Source organism: Acomys minous (assembly GCF_964271855.1).
Source record: "Acomys minous genome assembly, chromosome: 10".
Taxonomy (NCBI): Eukaryota; Metazoa; Chordata; class Mammalia; order Rodentia; family Muridae; genus Acomys; species Acomys minous.
In genome coordinates, this window is record NC_140491.1 from 49,774,276 (window position 1) to 49,792,495 (window position 18,220).

The 18,220-nt window shown below is 47.7% G+C and overlaps 1 pseudogene across 1 annotated transcript; it reads right to left on the minus strand.

Annotated features, from left to right (window-relative positions):
- Nucleotides 1-5,786: 5,786 nt before the first annotated feature.
- LOC311607265 (anaphase-promoting complex subunit 15-like) lies at nt 5,787-6,421 on the minus strand (annotated as a pseudogene). The gene is made up of 2 exons: nt 6,385-6,421; nt 5,787-6,349 (listed from the first exon to the last, which is right to left on the minus strand). The product of its transcript is annotated as an anaphase-promoting complex subunit 15-like (transcript).
- Between the last annotated feature and the right edge of the window lie 11,799 nt (nt 6,422-18,220).

Here is an 18,220-nt window from a genome sequence, read left to right on the forward strand (position 1 = left end):
TGCTTAACTATTTCCAGGCAGGAAACAAATGTTAAGTGAACGTTACAGGAGGGTGTGTGGTCTTACTGTGGCCTGATCTGTATGGATGTCCAGGGCCTGTGCCTGGACAGAACAGAAAGCCACAGGGATGTCTGGGCTCGATGCCGCAGCCTGAAACCATGTGAACATCCATGGGCAATGCTGCCACCTGGAGCCCTGTTCGTGGTCCGTGCCGACGCAATGCCAGAAGCCATAAAGAGAAAGCAAGCTGCTTTCACAGCGTTATCAATGGCTGTAGATGCGGAGTTGAGAAAGAGGGACTCGGAAGACGTCTATGACATGCCCTACCCCGCACCCCCAAAAGTAACAGCCTAGACTGGAAGCCATTGGAGAGAACTCTTAAAAACTGTGGTAGAATTCTGGGGGTGTCACCCTTCACGATAGATGACGTTGAGCAGGGATGGGGGCGGGGAGGACTCAGCTGTGAGTCAGCATATAGATAACGTGAATTGGAGTTGGGTTTTTTGTTGGTTGGTTGTTGTTCAGTGTCTGGCAGGCTGGTCCAGGTGCCGCTTGCTTCTGAATGAGAATGGATTGACCTGGAGACCAAAGGTCCTGTTCCTCTCAGGAGCCACTAGAGCATTAGGGCGAGGCCTGTGTGAGCTAGGCCAGGCTCCCAGGTCTCTGGAGGAGGTAGAAATGATTTTCCACCGGTGTTACCATTTAGCTCTTTTAGAATGAAATTGCTCATATCGGTATTTATTTATTGGTTTTTTCGAGACAGGGTTTCCTCTGTGTAGCCTTGGCTGTCCTGGCCTCACTTTGTAGACCAGGCTGGCCTCGAACTCACAGGGATCCACCAGCCTCGGCCTCCCAAGTGCTGGGATTAAAGGGCTGGAGAGATGGCTCAGTGGTTAAGAGCACTGCTTGCTCTTCCAAAGGACCCGGGTTCAATTCCCAGCACCCACATGGCAGCTCACAACTGTCTTTGACTCCAAGATATGACATCCTCACACCAGCACACATAAATTAAATAAAATATTAAAAAAAAAAAAGGCGTGGGCCACCACAGCCAGCTGGTAGTGGGTTATCTTTGTTGCTACTTCATAGCTGTGATTTTGCTACTGTTATGAATTGTAACTTAAACGTCTGTGTTTTCCAATGGTCTTAGGCAGCCTCTGTCAAAAGGTCATTTGACCCACAGGTTGCCACAGGTTGAGAACCCCGTGTCTAAAACTGATTCAGAAAATCAAAGTAGTGTCCTTCAAGCTGCAGTGTCTGCCGCCAACTGAAGCTCTTTGTGTGAGAAATCAAGCAGATAACTGAATTTCCCAAGCAAACTCACTTTAACTGGCGCGATAAAATGAATCACACCCCTCCCCCACCTTGCCCTAATCCTCTCACAAGAAGACAACACCTGAAAAGACAGGAAGTCAGCTGTTTTCCCTGCCCTTGGTATGCAGGTAAAGTCAGTGCTCTTTGTGTCTTTTTTTTTCTGTCTTTACCCCTTCGCTGTCCATAAAAACCAAACTGTCCTGCTCACTGGGGGCGCGGAGGGGGGCGGGAGTGGGGCTGGGGACGAGGGGAAGGGGGGTGGGCAGCTCTTTACAGTTTATGGGATGAAAAGGTATTTGCTTACAAAGAACTTAAAGACAACATAGATTAAATTTAGATGTGGTTAAAGGCTTTCAACACAGTTTTAGCTAAAGTTTTCTCAGAGCTGCTTGAACCTACAAGCATCAGGAAGGCGCCTGTAGGAGCTAGTGAATGACTATACCAAACTTACCAAGGCAAAGGACACCTTACACCCCAAGTTAAAGCGCCGCCTGCCCTCGGTGCTGCTGCGGCTTCTTTGTTTCCTCCCGGGCACGCCCAGATCTCACACCAGAATCCAGGCAACCTGTTTGACCACACTGAGCCCGGGCACGAGGACATTCTGGAACTGGTTTTGCTGTTGTTGAGCAAGAATTTTAATCTGATGTTGATAAGCTAGCTGGGCTCGGATGCTCACTCATCCTGACAAATGTCTTTATTTAAAAGGAAAACAGGCTTGTAACAAGAATATTGTCTGTCTATTACCAACTTTTAGGGGTTTGGTCATGTTCCTGAGAATAAAATATTCAGATCTCACGGCAGAACATATAGGTGTGTGTGTGTGCGTGTGTGTTGTTTGTTTGTTTTGTTTTGAGATAGTCTTGCTATGTAGTCCTGTAGTCTTGGCTTTTTTCAAACCTGTGGTCATCCTCCTGCCTCAGGCACGGTGGTGCATACTTATAATGTCAACATTCAAGAAACAGCAGCAACAGCAAGGCGTGGTGGTGCAGGCCTGTAATCCCAGAGCCAGAGAGGCAGGGGGATCGCTGTGAGTTCGAGGCCAGCCTGGTCTACAAAGAGAGTCCAGGACAGCCAAGACTACACAGAGAGACCCTGCCTGGGTGGGGAGTGGGGGGGTGGGGTGGGGGGTGGGGGGGTGGGAGAGGCAGCAGCAGGAGGATCAGGAGTTCAAGGCCAACTTCAACTACTTGAGAACCTATCAAGAAAGAAAGGAAAGAAGAAAGAAGGAGAGAGGGAGGAAGAAAGGGAGGGGCCAGTCACTGTGAAACACAGTAGCAGTCTCCAGTAAGGCTCTCCCCTCCATTGGCCCTCATAGTGCGTCTCTTCCCTTTCCTGTCTTGCTGATCTGTCAACGCGTTCAAACAGAGATTCCTTGCTGCCGCAGGACCTTTGCACGCGCGCTCTCGTCCTCCCACTCGCACTTCTCCATTACTTCATCTAAGCAAACATTGTTTTGACCTCGGTTCTCACACAGGCTGTTTCTGTTGCCTTCTGCAGAGGGCGTGAGATGCCCCAGTTGTGTATTTCCATAGCGCTTTATTTTCTTCATAGCATATTTTGTAAGCAGAACTACAGCCCTGCCGCTGGCAGTTACTTCCTTTCTCTCAAGGAGAGAGAGCATTTTTTTTCATATGCTCATGGGGGCCATCTTCATGGTTAATTTAACAGGAATCTATTATCTGACGCTTCCATCGAGACGAACACTATTCTAGGAAACTCTGACCCAGGAAGAGAAGTCATGAATAACTGCATTGTTTGATTCCAGGGACTTCCAGGAGGACCTACTAACTCAGGAAACTAAAGCATCAAGAAGATAATACTTTTACCAAGATTCCCCTCACTCAACCCCCATCCTACCAGTTCACGGGTAACCCGCATAAAATGCTAACCTAGGCTTCTCTGGACCCTTTGCGTGTGTGTGTGCGTGTGTGTGTGTGTGTGTGTGTGTGTGTGTGTGTGTGTGTTTGAGATACACTTTCCCTTGTAGCACAGGTCACCGGTCCACTGACTGTGAGACTGTGAGGCCAGGCTGGTCTCTGACTTGCCATGATCCTTCCACCTCTGCTCCCCAAGGGCTGAGGTTAGAAGCGTGTGCTCCCAGGCAGCTGGTCCTCACTCCCTCATTAAAACACTCACCTTAAACTCTAGTTTTGAAGAAGAGCCCGATCTTGCCCTCACCTGCTCTCAGCTGCTGCAAAGACTGTCTAGACAGTGTTCTGTCTTGCCACATAAGCAATAAACTGAATTTTATCCAATATGCTGCTTTGGTGAAGTCTGGGGAAATACCCCTCCTCCCTCCCGGCTCCCCTGTCTCTCCCTTCCCTGTCCCTTCTCCCCTCTCCTCCCCCCTCCTTTCTCTTCCTTCTTTCCTTCCCTGGCTTTTTATTTTTATGTACTTTGGTGTTTGGCCTGCATGTATGTCCGTGTGAGGGTGTTGGATCCTCTGGAACTGGAGTTACAGACAGTTGTCAGCTGCCATGTGGGTGCTGGGAACTGAACCCAGGTCCTCTGGAAGAGTAGACAAAGCCCTTAACCGCTGAACCATCTCTCCAGACCCTCTTTTCTTTTCTTTTCTTTTTTTTCTTTCTCCTTTCTTTCTTTCTTTTATTTTTTTTTTTTTTTTAATTTTTGGTTTCTGAGATAGTTTCTCTATGTAGCCTTGGCTGCCCTGGACTTACTTTGTAGACCAGGCTGGTCTAGAACTCACAGAGATCTGCCTGCCTCTGCCTTCCCAAGTGCTGGGATTACAGGCATGTGCCATTGAGCCTACCTGGGGGAGATATTTTTTAGTTTTTGTTGTTGTTGTTTTTTTCAAGACAGGGTTTCTCTGTGTAGCCTTGGCTGTCTTGGACTCACTTTGTAGAACTCACAACAATCTGCCTGCCTCTGCCTCCCTAGTGCTGGGATTAAAGGTGTGCACCATCACATCTGGCTATATTTTTAATACTAACATCTAACTAAAATGCATATTTAGTGTCCCTCCTCCTCCTCTTCTTCCTCTTTGTCCTTCTCGGAAAGCTGTAATTTAACCCATGCTGGAAATCAGTGATATTTTGTACTTTAAAAAATAATTGAGCCGGGCGTGGTGGCGCACGCCTTTAATCCCAGCACTCGGGAGGCAGAGGCAGGCAGATCGCTGTGAGTTCGAGGCCAGCCTGGTCTACAAAGTGAGTCCAGGACAGCCAAGGCTACACAGAGAGACTCTGTCTCGAAAAACCAAAAATAAAAAAATAAAAAAAATAATTGAAACTGTTAGATGATTCTCTCTCATCAATTTATGTTCTCCCACAGACCCGGTGAGCTTTGATCACTGATGTATCTCAATGTTGTGATATGCTCAGTATATAATCAATGGATGGTAGGGTGGATCAATAAACAGATAGATACCAGGTTCTTGGGGGATGCCAAAGCAGCTCTTCCTGATAAGATGTTTTTGGCTGAGCTTTTTGAAGCAAAGAAAAGGTAGAAAAAGCCATTAATCTCAGCTCAGCAGAAGCAAGCAGATCTCTGTGGGTTTGATGCCAGCTTCGTCTATGTAGTAAGATTCTATTTTAAGAAGAAAAAGAAAAAGTAAGAAGAAGAATTTCCACCTTTGTAGCCAGCTGGTCATGGTGGCATACACCTTTAATCCCAGCACTCAGGAGGTAAAGGCAGGTAGATTTCTGTGAGTTGGGGGTTGGCCTGGTCTACAGAGCAGGCTTTAGGAAAGCCAGGCTTGTTACACAAAGAAGCCTCATCATGATAAAAACCACAATTAATTAATTAATTTAAACTGTACCTTTGCCTGTCTATTTTGGTTGGTTCCCACATAGCGCAGCCTGGCTCTGAACTCACACCATGTAGCTAGGAATGGCCTTACACGCTGATCCTCCTGCCGCTGTGTCTCAAGCACTAGAGTCATGGGCCTGTGCCAGGAACCCTGGCTTCAACACTCCTCTCACCTCTTTCTCTTGCCCTTCCACTCTGACCCAGTTCTAGGAATATCTCCTCCCTGGGGCAGGCAAACATAGGGAAGGGCTCGGCAATATCCATCTCCTCACAGTGTAGCTAGAAATCTGTGACTCCAATCTGCAGGGCGCTACACACACACACACACACACACACACACACACACACACACACACACACACACTCACACACACTCACACACCTCACACGCCTCCAAATGTGGAGTTTTCCTATCCTTGACAGCCATCATGTGTAGACAGTTTTGGACAAACTCTGTCCCTTAAGTCAGTCCTGTGTCTTTATTAAGAGGGGGTTAGCCGGGCGTGGTAGCACACAGCTATAATCCCAGCACACAGGAGGCAGAGGCAGGTGGATTGCTGTGAGTTCGAGGCCAGCCTGGTCTACACAGTGAGTCCAGCACAGCCAAGGCTAAATGGAGAAACTCTTTCTCGAAAAACAAAACAGAACAAAACAAAAAAAGAGGGTTAGAGAGGGACCACACCTGGCAACCAAGGAATGAGGTACTAGCCAAGAAGGTGGGGTGAGCTCAGGCTGACGGCCTGCAAGGGCCCAAGAAGACCTTGTCCTGGCAGTAGCTGAGAAAGTGTCCAAGGCAAAGTTTTAGGCACTACAGCCACAAGCTGGTTCTTCAGGCTGAGGGGCTGAGGCTGTGGGTGCAAAATGGGTTGGCGTGGCCTGGAATCACTCTGAGGCCACCTTGGCTTGTCTCCCCAGATCATCCACTGGTCCTGATCCTGCTCCTTGCCTTCCGTGTCACCACCTCATTGACCCCCTCCATCGTCAGCTGACTTTTTATAGTCATCATCTCACCTGCGTGCCCTCCTCCTCCTCACTGTCCTCACCACCTCCATCATCCTTTCCGTCCTCATCACCATAGTGCTCTGAGGCAGGCTTGTCAATAGGTATCATGGTTGCTGTCTTTTCTCTGCGATGCTTTGGAGCTGGGCCTGCTGCTACCGTTCCTGCTGCTGCAGCTCTGTCTCCTCCACACAGGGTCGGTGCAGATTAAACCACAGTGTCTCAGTCATGCAAAGGAAGAGTGAAGGGAAAAAAGTGGACATGGCTCCTAAGCTGAGTTTGAGTCTTGGCTCCATCACTTACAAGCTGTTTGACTTTGCCCAATACACTTACCCTCTCTGGGCCTCCCTCAGTTTCCTCATAGAGAGCCGCATGCCTCAGCTCCCGAGTGCTGGCATTAAAGGCATAGACCAGCCTCCTCCACACTGGACTCTAGCTTTTGTTCTCCTTGAGTGAAATTTTAAGAAAAATCCCCACTTGCTATCCTATGCATATGTATAAGTGGGTATGCATATGATTAAAATTAGAGTCATCATGGGAAGGGACCAGCACAGAAAGAAAAGGTTATGTAACTCAAATCTGTCAATCAAAACAGAAGCCTGCCCAAGCAAACCTCTCCTGTAGCCCCTGCAGAGCTGGGTGTGGTGGCACATGCCTTTAATCCCAGCATCATGGAGGCAGAGACAGGTGGATCTCTGTGAGTTTGAGGCCAGCCTGGTCCAGGACAGCCAGGACTACACAGAGAAACTCTGTCTCTGGGGGGGGGGGGGCAGTCCCATGCGATAACCTGGGGCCCTGGCTTACTCTCTCATTCATGTAGATCACTGCCACTCTTTTTTTGGAGGGGGGGGAGACAAAATTAGGTGTAACTCAGGCTTCCCTTGAACTCCTGATCTTCCTCCCTCTACGCTCCAAATTCTAGGATTATACAAGCCACCACACCTGTCTGCCAGAGGAGTTTCCATGAGATCTAATAGTGGCCTCATCTTACCATATAGCATATAGCTGCTAGTTGTTTTGTTTTGGGGTTTACTCTGTGTGTGTGTGTTTTATGTCTGTATATGATGTGTATGTATATATGTTTGTGAGTGTGAGTAAAAGTGCATGTGTGCCATGATGCAGTGTATGTATGTGCTGTGGCACACTTAATGAATGTTGGAGAACCACCTTAGGTCTTGGACTCTGTCTTCCACCTTGAGACAGGACCTCTGTTGTGAGCGTGCGTGCGTGTGTGCATGCGTGTTTTGAGACAGGGTTTCTCTGTGTACCAGCCCTGGCTGTCCTGGACTCACTTTGTAGACCATGCTGGCCTCGAACTCACAGAGATCTGCCTGCCTCTGCCTCCTGAGTGCTGGGATTAAAGGCGTGCGCCACCATGCCTGGCTTACCGTGCCTAGCTTTACATGAGTTTTGGAGATTCAAATTTAGTATTTACACTTGCTCAGCATACATTTTAATTACTAAGCCCGATTGCTTTTTGTGTGTTGGAAACAAGGTCTCTAGATGTAGCCTTCACAAGCCTGGAACTCTATGTGGTCCATGACGGCTTCAAACTTGCAGTGCTACTCCTGTCTCAGTCTCTCAGGTATTGGTTCCGGGCACGTGCCACCGCATCTGGCAAATTCTCTCCCCTTAGTGCCCTCTGATACTTCCTTTATAAACAAAGGGGAGGGCATGGGCGTCAGGAGACAGGACCAGTAACTTCCCACTGCACTTGGCTTCCTATCCAAAGCGAATCAATGGTTCTGTACTGGGTGCTTTCCAGGTTCCTCTGCTGCACCAGTATTCTGTCCTCTCATTGGGATTTAAAGATACAGGCTGGTGCAGCGCATCCTGGCTCCATGTGAGGAGGTCTCAGATGAAGCGGTACAGGGATGCAGCGCCATCTTGGAGGAAGCTGAGGTGAAGGATAGAGAACTCCCCTACCTCCCCACAGCAATAGGAGAGTGTCTGTAAGTCTGGAGAGGAGGTGGGAGGCACCTTAAAAGGAAGTGGGCAGTAGTTAAAGGTGTCTGGGGCAAGGCTGCAGTGGGGGAGGGACTGTCTGGAGAAACCGGGTGGTGCGGTGACTGGGGCATTGGAGTCCTGAGAACTTCTTCCAACTTCAGTGAGACTTTTCTATTTTTTTCTTTTTCTTTTCTTTTTTTTTTTTTTTTTTTTTTGGTTTTTCGAGACAGGGTTTCTCTGGGTTTCTCTGTGTAGCCTTGGCTGTCCTGGACCCGCTTTGTAGACCAGGCTGGCCTCAAACTCACAGCGCTCCCCCTGCCTCTGCCTCCCGAGTGCTGGGATTATAGGCGTGCGCCACCACGCCCGGCTTCAGTGAGACTTTTCATTCCTATTACTTACTGTTCGCAAATCAAATATTATGCCTTAGAGTTATTGGAATAAAATGACTACATTATGCAATCATTCTGAGCTAGAAGAGGAAGGGTCTGCCTTTGCCCAAGAGCTTATTTTTCTGGACAGATTTTTTTTAAAATTAGATTTATATATTTTGTTTTATGTGAGAAAGTTTTGTCTGCATGTATGTCTGTGTATCATGGCCCATGGAGGTCAGAAGAGGACATCAGATCCCCTGGGACTGGAGTTATGAATGGTTGTGAACTGCCGTGTGAGCACTGGGAATCGAACTGGGCCCTCTGCATGAGCAACATGTGTCCTTGACCAGTGAGCTATCTCTCCAGCCACAGACACACAGTCCATGGATGGCAGAGACAACTTAGCTGGTGGGCATGGGTACCTTAGTTATGCCACTCCAGTCCTGTTGATGGCCACTACGGCCACCATAGAGTTCGGCCACCAAAGGTGACAGCACAGTGAAAGTTTCCAAAATCTCAAATTACATATGAAATATATAATTATATGTGTGCATTTACATATGTGTATAATATATGTAGGACTAATAATAGCATTATGTTCTGAATTAGTATCAGCAACAGCTTTTCCAGGTTCTGCGCTTACCGGAACAAAATTGTGCAGACAAAAATATATATATGGGACGCTTTACAGATCTGCATGTCATCGGTGTGCAGGGGCCTTGCTAATCTCGGTGTCTTCCCAACTTTAATTTCTGTGCTGCCAAAGCAAGCATAGGACTTTAAATTTCTGATTCTCTTGCCTCACCTCTCAGGTTGGGAGATTTACAGGCTTATGAGCCGGCTAGCAACCCATTTCACGGAGCTCTCAATCCGACCACACTGAGGATTGAACTCAAAGGCCCCTCAGAAGCTAGGCAAGCCCTTCACTGAGCTACATCCCCAGGCTGACAGCTTCTCTCTGAAGCACAAGAAACATTTAAGGAGTTAACTCTTGCTCTCACTCCCAGCCCACTGTGTGCCTTGCCTTAACTTGGCTTTGGTCATGGAGATTCAAAGAGTTTGTTTTGGCCGCTGGGCAGGTGGCCCAGCAGTTAAGAGCACTTGCTGCTCTCCAGAGGTCTCAAGTTTGCTTCTTAGCACCCATTATATGTGTCACAGCTCTGCTCCAAGAGGTGTCCTGGCAGTCAGGAGCCGAGAAACACCACAGTCACACCACATAGCAGACCTCTCACAAGAGACTTACTGGTAAGGAGTGTAGCTGCCTGTTTTGGGGGTGTCAGGGAAGACATAAGAAGCGGCAGGGCACTGAGGAGAAGACAGGGTTTATATAGGGTTTCTTGGGGGGCCAGGTGGAGCTTTTGGGGGTGGCCTGAGATTGTTGAAATTTTTGTGGGAGCAAACTTAAAGGTTGGTGGGATTCTGTGGCCTGGTCTTGTGGCAAGCTCAGGAATTGGTGGGATTCTGTTTCTTTTTTCTTTTCTTTTTTTTTTAAAGACAGGGTTTCTCTGTGTAGCCTTGGCTGTCCTGAACTCACTTTGTAGACCAGGCTGGCTTCGAACTCACAGTGATCCACCTGCCTCTGCCTCCTGAGTGCTGGGATTAAAGGCGTGCGCCACCACGCCCGGCTGGGATTCTGTTTCTTGACCCTGGTCCTGGGCTTGGTGTCAAGTCATGGTCAGGGTGCTTTCCCTTGTGACTCAGTCCTTTTACCCTGCAGCCAGGATTGGCAGCTTATAACCACTTAAAACTGCAGCTCCAGGGGTCCGTCAGCTTCTTCTGGCCTCCGCAATGCCTGTACACAGGAGTCATACACTCATAAGCACATTCAGAAAAAAAAAAAATAAATGTTTGTTTCTTCTCCAAATAAACCTGGATGAACAAACTCAGTTGGCCTACTTAAATAAGCCAACCCTAGCTTCCGCAAAGGTCTTCCCCAAGATCTTAAGTTAGCTTAAGAGCATTTCCTGCCTCTTGTTTCCTGGAAGAGGAGTTCCAATGCCCAAGTCTAGCTTTGTTCATCTCTGACAGACTTCTATTTTGCAGGCCTTTTTTTTTTTTGGTGGGGAGGAGGAGGTGCAGGGGATTGAACAGTCTTGCACATGCTAGTACTAGCTTTCTCTAACCCTGAATCTCACCTCTAGCACCCAGGCGCTCTCTCTCTCTCTCTCTCTCTCTCTCTCTCTCTCTCTCTCTCTCTCTCTCTCATTCTGTGTGTATGTTCCAAATTAGGATGACGGTTTCTAGTGGCCCTGGCATTCCACAGCGGCCAGCTTCGTCTGTCCTCAGAGCACAGAGCCTTCCTTCTCTGCTCCGTTTTCCCTCTGTCCTCTGGCTTTGCTGGGGCCCTGCTTCCCTGTTGGCAGGCAGGTAAGCTGGACGGTTCTGTTATTCTTAGCTCCTCCCTTCCCTGCAACCAGGCAGATCCTATCTCCTCTAGGAATCTCCCCCTCCGTTCTATTCTGGGTAGATTGCCCTTGGACTGGACACACAGCTCTTACCTTAAGGAATCTAATTACTTGTTAACAGTTGAAGCGATCTTCCTACCTGCAGGCTCCACATAGCTCCCGAGCGCTGGGCTCACCAACCGCCACTCCTCCACCTGGCGTTGCTTTGCTTGTTGCTGACTTTTTAGTAGGCACCAGGGGCGCCTCATGATCTCATCTAAGCCCAGACGTCTCCCACTTTAGCTCCCAAAGACCCCGTGAACAGTAATTCTCAAATCAGTGTGTACATTCCAAGCTAAGTGGCGCCTTCTCTCCAATGTCTGTCGGTGATCCAGATTTGTCTTTTTTTTTTTTTGCCAACCTTGTTCATAACAGTGACCTAGCTGAAAATACTGAAACTGTTTTTTTTTTTCTGCACCATCCCTCACCTCTTACCATTTTCTAAATGTCTGACTCATAAGTAACAGCTGATGTACATTAAAAAAATTTGCTCCTTTGGGGATACTAGGCCACGTTCACCCCGCCTCCCTCTAAGGTCCCACTGACTAACGTTCACTCCTATTTCCTGAACTGACTTACTAGCATGGCTGAGTGGTACTGACAGGACGGCAGATGCAAAGCTGCACTGGAAAAGTCCTCACCTGGCACGGATGATGGTTCTCCACTAGCTGCATAGACGGAGCCCCCTACCCTAGTCTTCCGAAGCTTATAAATACACTTTAGACCCTCCCTGAGATCACCCAGGCAGCATGCAATTAGGGAAAAATTGCATACGAGTAGCTGGAGAGGGTCTGGATCCTTAGGCTGGCCTCCCATGGCCTCCCGAACCCCCTCCACCCGAGGAGAAAGGCCAAACAGTCAGAAGGCCAAACAGTGATGACCTTTCTGCAGGCAGGCACAGATGAATGTGAGGAAATGGCTGCTGTTTGGCTCTGAGGCTACTGAGTTCTTGTTTTTTTTTTTTTAAAGATTTTTATTTATTTATTATTATGTATACAGTGCTCTGCCTGCGTGTACATCTTGCAGGCCAGAAGAGGGCATCAGATCCCATTATAAATGGTTGTGAGCCACCATGTGGTTGCTGGGAATTGAACTTAGGACCTTTGGAAAAGTAGCCAGTGCTCTTAACCTCTGAGCCATCTCTCCAGCCCAAGCCTATTGCTTTTCAATAGCATACAATTTATATAGAAATAAATTACAATTTCCTTGGGGGTGGTGGCGCAGGCCTTTGACCCCAACATTAGCTTTGCAGGTGGACCTCTGTGAGTTTGAGGCCAGCCTGATCTACCCAAGGAGATCTAGGACACCCAAGGCTACACAGAGAAACCCTGTCTCAGTAAATAAATAATTTTTATATTAAATCTTGTGGTTGTTGTTTTGGGGGTGGTGGTGGTGGTGTGTGTGTGTGTGTGCGCATATGTGTGCATGTGTGTATGGGTGTGTATACATGTCCATGTCACAGCACACCTATTGCTGTCAGAGGTCAACTCTCAGGAATCAAATCTTTCTTTTCACCTTTAGATGGTTTTGGGAACATACTTAGGTTGTCAGGCTATCATGGCAAGCGCCATTACCCATGAGCCATCTTGCTGGTTCTAATTTATCTTTTTGGATGCATAGGACTGAGTTTTTTGGTGATGCTGGGACTCGAACCCAAGTGACCCGGGTTTTGGCAAGCGCGTATGGTTACACAACTAGTCATCATCACAATGAAGATACAGGCTATTTCCACCTAATCGAAGAGCCATCCTTTGTGTCTCTTCTCAGACAATACCCTCCTCCACTAATTCCTGGCAGTCCGTCTACAGGTTGCGGTCCTTCAAGTGCTTTTTCGCACTTTCCGCTGTGGGCCTTGTCTGTCGTCAGATATTTCTAACTGAATGGCAATCTCCTTAATGACGAAGAGCTGTGCTCATCCCCCCGTGTATTGCTTGAGCACACATTTCAAGTGCGGCTGGCCAGGGTAGGGCGTGCTAGAAATCACAGACCCGGGGTCTGAGAGGAGTTCAAAGGCATCCTCAGCTACAGAGTGAATTTGAGGCCAGCCTTGGTTACATGAAAACCTATCTCAAAACAGAAAAACAACCTAACCCTACTCCCCTACCCAAAAACCCAGAATAAGGTCCACACATATTTACTAAGAAGCAGGTCATATATATCTGAAAAAGAGAGAGGAAATGAGGGAGCGGGGAAGGAAAAGGAGAGAAGGAAATAACACAGGAGAGATGACGCAGCAGGTAAAGTGCTTGCTGCTGAGCCTGGTGTCCCAAGTTAAATCCCAGAACCCACCTGGTGGGACAATCAAGTCCTAAAACTTGTTCTCTACCCTCACACGTATGCCTACACATTTGCTTTCAGACACCTACACATCTCTGACCTCACATGTGTCCCCTGACATGTACTATCAGACACCCACACATCTCTGGCCTCACATGTGTCCCCTGACATGTACTATCAGACACCCACACATCTCTGACCTCACATGTGTGCCCTGACATGTATACTATATACACTCACACATCTCTGACCCCACATGTGCCCTGATAGGTACCCTCATACACCCACATATAAAATACATATATATGAAGGAGGAAGACGAGGAGGAGGCTGTAGAGAGAGTGAGAGTTCAGTGGTTAAAAGTAATTATTGATTTTGCAGAGGAACCGAACTCTATTCCTAGCATCCATGTCAGGCAGCCCACAACGCTTTGAAACTTTAGCTCCAGGGGACTCAGTGCTCTCTTCTGGGCTCCCTCAGGTACTGGCACACATGCGCAAATACCCTCACACAGACACATACATATAAAAACAAAAATTTTCTTTTGCCTTTTCCTTTTATTTATTTATTTACTTTAAAGAAAGAGCTGACAGGAGAGGCATTCTGTTTTGTCTGTCATGCTGAGTCAAACCCAAGCCTCACTCACGTCATGTCAGTGCCCTGCTGCTGTCATACCCCCACCCTCTAGAAAGGCGCTCAGTCAATAACAGGGCGGTTAGCAGAGTACTGTAGAGAGTTTTAATGAACTAGTCTGAGATTTTAAACCACTTTTGTTTTTTGAGTGAGATTCCTATGTAGCTTAGGTTAGAATTATGTAGCTCAGACTCTCCTTAAACTTCCACAGTCTTAGCCGGGCGGTGGTGGCGCATGCCTTTAATCCCAGCACTCGGGAGGCAGAGGCAGGCGGATCAATGTGAGTTCGAGGCCAGCCTGGTCTACAAAGCGAGTCCAGGACAGCCAAGGCTACACAGAGAAACCCTGTCTCGGAAAAACAACAACAACAAAAAAAACCCTTCCACAGTCTTCTTGTCTCAGCCTTTCCCGTGCTGGGATTACAAGTTGGAGCCACCAATGCTTAAATTATTTTGAGTTATTAATCTGAACTATTGATAAAAACTTAAACATGAAATATATTAAAGTTTGGGCCAGCGAACTTGTTAAAGGTATGCTTGGGGGCTGAGGGGATGGCTCGGTAGGTAAAGCGCTGCATGAGCCTGGGGACCTGAGGAACCTTAGTCCCCTGGAAAAGCCAGTGTGTGTGGCACATCCAAAGCACTCATACTGGAAGTCCAGACAGAAGGGCCCGGGAGTCCGCTGTCAGCGAGTCTACAGGATCAGAGAGAGACCTTGCCTTGAAAAGTAAGGCGGACGGCTGGGCGGTGGTGGTGCATGCCTTTAATCCCAGCAGTTGGGAGGTAGAGGCAGGTGGATTGCTCTGAGTTTGCGGCCAGTCTGGTCTACAGAGTCCAGGACAGCCAGGGCTACACAGAGAAACCTTGTCTTGACAAACAAACAAACAAACAAACAACAACAAAGTGGAGACATTTGATGTTGATCTCCAGCCTTCATATAGGGCAACGTGGTCAAGCATAATCTCCACATATGCATGTACACACATAAATCAGAGATGGCGGGGTGTGTGTATGTGTGTGGGAGGATGCGCGGAAGAGGGAGAAAGAGAGAATATTATTTTAAGATACATCTAAGAGCTGGGAGTAGTGGCACATGCCTTTGAGCCCAGCCACCTGGGAGGCAGAAACAGCCTGATCTCTGTGAGTTCAAGGCTAATCTGGTCTACAGAGTGAGTCCCAGGGCAGCCAAGGCTATTGTAGTGAGACCCTGTCTGGGAAGGGAGAGGAGAAAAACATAAGTTTTAGAAAGGAAGTATTTCATTGTTAGTACATGTATTCTATTTATTTATTTTTGTATGTGAGTGTTTAGACTGCATGTATGTAAGTATGTATGGACACCACCTACATGCAGTCCCCAAAAAGGCCAAAGAAAATGTTCTCTTGTACGGAGCTGGAGTTATAGATAGATGTGAGCCACCATATGAGGTCTGGGGACTGAACCTGGCTCCTCTGCAACAGCAGTAAGAGTTCATAACCCCTGAGCCATCTCTTTGGTCCTATGAGAAGGAATCTTAATATAAACACCACCCATGACGCAGTAGGATGTAGGAAACTGACACGCACTCTGCTCCTCAGCCATGACTGTTTTTAATTTATCTGCATATTGTAGCACAGTACCTAAGATGTGGAGTGTTCAGTCCCCCACATGCACAAGTACAGGAAAGCTTTGGGGGGTGTCAGGGAAGAATTGTGATATATTCTTCACACTGTTCTGTTTGTCACTTAGGTTAAAAGTTACTAAAAGATTCCTAGCACTCGGGAGGCAGAGGTAGGGGGATCTCTGTGAGTTCAAGGCCAGCCTGTCTACAAACCAAATCCAGGACAGCCAGGGCTACCCAGAGAAACCCTGTCTCAAAAACAAAAACAAACAAAAAAAGTTACTAGAAGATAATTTGTTGGGAAACAAAATAGTTAATGAAAGAAAGTTGAGGAAATTCACCTCCAAGGAGACATACAAATTAGAAAATGGAATTTTGGTGGTTGTATCTCTTAGAGAAGCCCACAACCATATTAAATGATAGATTTTGGGGCAGGGGTTGTGACATAGTCTCACTATGTAGCTCTGTTCTAGAATTTACTATATAGACCAGGCTGGCCTCTAATTCACCGAGAGGCACCTGTTTCTGTCTCACAAGTGTTGGAATTCAAGGCATGCTCTGCTATGCCTGGCTTAAATGATAAATCCTATAAAAACAAAAACAAAACAAACAAAAAAAACTTTGCTTGAAAAATTAAGCTTGGGGACACTTCTTAATTTTTTTTTGTTTGTTTTTTTGAGATAGGTTATTTCTCTGTGAAGCCTTGGCTATCCTGGACTCTCTTGGTAGACCAGGCTGGCCTCAAATTTACAGTGATCCGCCAGCCTCTGCCTCCCGAGTGCTGGGATTAAAGGCAGGCATCACCATGCCCAGTGAGGTTTTATTCTATAAAATGAAGGCAGGTACTACTGTAGGCTTCAGGGTCCAGGGCTATAAACACTTGGTGCTTCATTTATTCATTTTTTTTTTTCCGGGATTGCTGAGAGATTGCATCCACTGAAACTGGGCTTAGAGATCCTTGTGAAGAGCCATTCGGATGCCGGGAATCGAACTCCGGTTCTCCAGTTCTCTGCTAGAAGAAGCTATGTTCATAACTGCTGAGCCAGCTCCCCAGCCGGCTTCATTTACTCATTTAGGATCATGTTTGGGTGGGGACTGAGTTCATGTTTTGTTTTCTTGAGGCAGGGTTTCTCTGTTCTGGATTTGTTTTGTAGACCAGGCTGGTGGCGTGTGCCATCATGCCCAGCCTCATTTCAGAAATTAACACGGAAAAGAACCCTTATGGGATGGATGGCCATGATATCACATGCCTTTCATCTCATCACTCAGGAGGCAGAAGTAGGTGAACCACTGAGTTTGAGGCTAGTCTGGTCTATAGAGCAAGTTCTAGGACAGTCAAGACTACACAGTGAAAACGTCTCAAAAAACCAAAAACCACCACCACCACCACCTATGCAGCATTTGATGGTGCTGTCAATCAAGGCACATGGAGGAGCTCCAGGGGGACGTGTAAAGATGAAACTGACTATATGAATAGAACTGAGAACAGCCTCTTTTGCATATTTTGGTGTCACAGAAATTTACAGTAATTCTGCACTCAGCCGCAGGAGATGATATTCTTGCTTAGAACAAGTTGGAAGATAAACTTTGGACAGTGTGTTATTCTATGCCCTTTGTAATAAATAACCCAAGATAATGTGTTAAAGTTTAGTGGAGATTTAAATTCCTGAGCTGATTAAAGTTAAGATCGTAAGGTCTAAAAAAATGTATTAATATTAGTTCTAGAGTCCATAGCTAAAACAGCCCTTGTCTTACTGCCCAATTTTGCAGACTGATACAGAATTACTGCTAATAAAAAACTGGAACAACAGGGAAGGAGGAAAAAAGAAAAAAAGAAAAAAAGAAAGAAAGAACAATAACAACAACAACAACAACAAAAGCGCCGGGTGTGGTGGCACATGCCTGTAGTCCCAGCACTCGGGAGGCAGAGGCAGGCAGATCACTGTGAGTTCAAGGCCAGGCTGGCCTACAAAGCGAGTCCAGGACAGCCATAGTAACACAGAGAAACCCTGTCTCGAAAAACTTAAAAACAAAACAAAACAAAAAACACTAAAAACAAAAAGCCAACCAACCAACCACCAAAAAGCCGATTTAACTTTTATGTCAGGCCTGAGGTAGGAAGACTGGTTTAGGCTGACTCTATAGCATGTGTCTCAACAACACAACATGCTGAACCTTTGTAGGTTGGGAGGTCGTGATGGAGGTGCACTTTCCGACAAATAAATCTGGCTGGGTGTGCAAATGGACTGGGGTAGAAAACGTCAGGTTGCCGGAGTAAAATGAAAAAAAAAAAAATCAGAGTGAGAAAGCGCAAAGTCTACAAAGGCCGCTTGACTTTCCTTCTGTCCTTAGAGGAATCCCAAAGCTCTGATGGTGTCGCCTGTCTCGCCACAGCTGAGCCCGCGAGGCTCTGCTCCCCTTCAGTCCCAGCGACCCCCTCCTCACTCTGTCCTGGCGTCCCCAGGAGCCCCCACCCCCTCGGCTGCGGCACCGCCCTCAGCCCGGTTCCTTCCTCCTCCCCTCCCCGTGGGGCGCCGACTCGCCCAGCTGCCACGTCTCACTGATGACATCAACACAGTCCGCTCGACCTTAGCCAATCCGCTAGGGGGAGTCCGAGCAAAGTCCTAGCCAGCGAGCCAGCGGGGAGGGGAGCAGGAAGGGCGGGGGATACGGTGAGGGAATCGGGGCGGGGCCGGCGACAAGCTCGTAGGTGCGCATGCGTTCGAAGCGCGGGGGCCTAGTGGGAAGCTGAGTTCAGGTTGTCCTCGGGCCCCGTCCAGCTTGCCCAGCGCGCTGTGTGCTCACGACTCTATTTCCCGGCGTGCCGCGCGACGCGGCCGCCCTTTGGGCCGCGACGGGCCCCTTGGCCT